We start from the raw sequence: 3,782 nt of genomic DNA on the forward strand, positions 1-3,782 counted from the left end.
GAGAGAGAGAGAGAGAGAGAGAGAGAGAGAGAGAGAGAGAGAGAAAGCAATGGTGAATTTTTTCTGGAGGTAGGTGATGATGTGGTGTAAAGGGATAAGTGAGGGGGCCCACGTGGGGACCACAACCCACCAGGGCGCGCCTGGGGTCCTGGCGCGCCCAGGTGGGTTGTGCCCACCTGGTGCACCTTCCTCTGATATTATTTGCACCAGAAATTCTTAAATATTCAGGAAAAATGTATTAAATTTTCAGAGCATTCTGAGAACTTTCATTTTTGGGTCATTTTTTATTGCGAAATTCAGAAAATAGACAAAACATGGCATTTTACTTTATTTAACTTATAAAAAACAGTAAACAAAAGGTAGGAACAAATGGTGGTGCTTACTAAATTCATCAACTTCATACCTCTCAAAAATGATCCATTAATAAGGTTGATCAAGTCTTATTAACAACCACTTTCGATTAGCATGAAACTGAAGAACTTTCGTAAGTCACTAAGTTACCTCAACGGGGATATGAATGTCCCCAACAATAAGCATTTCATATTTCTTTTTGACGGTAGGTAGAGGTAGTTGAAAACTTCCAATAGTGATTGTCAGAGATTATTCAATAACATTAATACCATTCACTTGGAATTGTTTCTTCGGAAAGTGCACCGTATGCTCATTACCATTGATATGAAAAGTGACCTTGCTTTTATTGCAATCAATAATAGCCCCTGCAGTATTCAAGAAGGGTCTACCAAGGATAATCGACATGTTATCGTCCTCGGGCATCTCAAGTATGACAAGGTCAGTCCAAATAGTAACATTAGCAACAACAACGGGCACATCCTCACAAATACCGATATGAATGGCAGTTGATTTATCAGCCATTTGCGAAGATATTTTAGTAGGTGTGAGTATATTCAAATCAAGTATTTTATATAAAGAGAAAAGCATAACACTAACACCAGCTCCTAAATCACATAAAGCAGTTTTCATATAATTCCTTTTGATGGAGCAAGGTATATTTGGTATTCCCGAATCTCCAAGTTTTTTAGGTACTCCATCCTTAAAAGTATAGTTAGCAAGCATAGTGGAGATTTCAGCTTCCGGTATTTTTCTCTTATAGGTGATGATGTCTTTCATGTACTTTGCATAAGGAGGCATTTTCAGGATATCAGTCAAGCGAGTACGCAAAAAGTCTGGCCTCAACATTTCATTAAATCGTTCAAACTCTTGACCATCTTTCTTTTTAGTTGACTTAGGTGGAAAAGGCATCGGTTTTTGAACCCATGCTTCTCTTTCTTTACCATGTTTTCTAGCAATAAAGTCTCTTTTGTCATAACGTGTATTCTTGGGTTGTGGGTTATCAAGATCAACTACAGGTTCTATCTCAACATCATTATCTGGTTCTTTTTCATTGTTTGGTTGAGTATCCTCATGAACATCAGCATTATCTTTTTCATTATCACTAGGTGAATGTTCATTACCAGCTTGAGTTTCAGCATCAGAAATAGAAACATTATTATCATTAACAGGAGGTTTTTCTATTTCAGGTTCACTAGAAGCAATTAAAGTCCTATCATTTTTCTTGTTCTTCTTCTTTTTAGAAGGACTAGGTGCAGTGGTGTTGTTCCTTTGTGAATCCTGTTCAATTCTTTTTGGGTGTCCCTCAGGATAAAGTGGTTCCTGAGTCATTTTACCTCCTCTAGTTGCAACTCTAATAGCAAAGCCATGTATATTATTATTCATTTCATCAAGCAATTCTCTTTGTGATTTAGCAACTTGTTCTAACTAGGTTTGTACCATAGAAGCATGCTTTCCCACACCCTAACATCATCTGAGATTCTAAATAACAAGTCACTCAAGCGAGCAATCAAATCAAAATTGTATTTCAATCGTGTCATAACATTTGCATTGAAGTGATCTTGATAACCCACAAGTATAGGGGATCAAAACAGTTTTAGAGGGTAGAGTATTCAACCCAAATTTATAGATTCGACACAAGGGGAGCCAAAGAATATTTGTAAGTATTAGTAGCTGAGTTATCAATTCAACCACACCTGGAGATTAATTATCTGTAGAAAAGTGAGCAGTAGCAAAGTAATATGATAGTTATGATAATAGTAGTAGCAGGAACGGTAACAGTAACAGTGATAGCAGTAATTTTGTAGCAAGTGTAACAGTGAAGATAGCAGTAGTAACTTAGCAGAAACAATATAAGATAAATTCATAGGCATTGGATCGGCAATTTGTTGGATAATATTCATCATGTGACAGTCATAACCTAGGGCGATACGGCACTAGCTCCAGTTCATAAATATAATGTAGGCATGTATTCCGTAAATAGTCATACGTGCTTATGGAAAGAACTTGCATGACATCTTTTGTCCTACCCTCCCGTGGCAGCGGGGTCCATATTGGAAAATAAGGGATATTAAGGCCTCCTTCTAATAGAGAACCGGAACAAAGCATTAACACACGGTGAATACATGAACTCCTCAAACTATGATCATCACCAGGAGTGGTCCCTACTATTGTCACTCCGGGGTTGTCGGATCATAACACGTAGTAGGTGCTATAACTTGCAAGATCGGATCTAGAACATGGATATAATGGTCTTAACGTAAATGGTTCAGATATGAAATCATGGCACCTGAGCCCAAAGTGACAAGCATTAAGCATGGCAAAGTTATAGCAACATCAATCTCAGGACATAGTGGATTATCTCTTCGTTTGTTCTCTGCTATTAGTGACTTTGGAGTGACTATCTGCTGCATGTTGAGGGATTGTTATATGATCCAATTATGCTATTATTGTTGAGAGAATTTGCACTAGTGAAAGTATGAGCCCTAGGCCTTGTTTCCTAGCATTGCAATACCGTTTACGCTCACTTTTTCCACTTGCTACCTTGCTGTTTTTATATTTTCAGATTACAAAAACCTATATCTACCATCCATATTGCACTTGTATCACCATCTCTTCGCCGAACTAGTGCACCTATATAATTTACCATTGTATTGGGTGTGTTGGGGACACAAGAGACTCTTTGTTATTTCGTTGTAGGGTTGTTTGAGAGAGACCATCTTCATCCTACGCCTCCCACAGATTGATAAACCTTAGGTCATCCACTTGAGGGAAATTTGCTACTGTCCTACAAACCTCTGCACTTGGAGGCCCAACAACGTCTACAAGAAGAAGGTTGTGTAGTAGACATCACTCTACAATCCAGCACCACCTTTACCGCCATTCCTCCCACTTCTCCTTCTGGGCCCCGTTTGGGTACGTCTCCTTGCAACAAGCCCTCGGGATCCAAGTGACACGGCTGGACAGCGCCCCACCCCCCGGCTGGATGCGGGGGAGGAAATAGTGGCAGAAGAGCGCCGTGTTGGGGATCACCCAGGCGAAATTCTCACAAAGATGGGCAAAGATAGCCATACACGCCACGACGTTCAGCGTGAAATCCAAAAGATGGAAGCTGAAGGAACACATGGTGTCGATGAAGAAATCTGAGAATGGTGGGCAGAGCCTACGGTAAAGATAATCAACGAAAAAGTTGAATCTATCTGGACCTAGCTCGCCGTTGGGTCCAGGAATGACGCGGGTGGCAGGATGCCCCATCGTTTCCCTCCCCCACATGAACTGGTACCGATCCTTAAGCATGCGTGCATCGAGCCCAGGAGCGAAGACGACGTGCTACCTCCGCCTCATCACCAGCTTGGCCTCGAGCGCCTCTTCGGTTGCCTTGAGCGCTCCCTTGCCTTTATTTTTGGGCGCCATAGCAGCCGACGGAGGGCAGC

This window comes from Triticum dicoccoides, chromosome 5B (genome assembly GCF_002162155.2).
Source record: "Triticum dicoccoides isolate Atlit2015 ecotype Zavitan chromosome 5B, WEW_v2.0, whole genome shotgun sequence".
NCBI lineage: Eukaryota > Viridiplantae > Streptophyta > Magnoliopsida > Poales > Poaceae > Triticum > Triticum dicoccoides.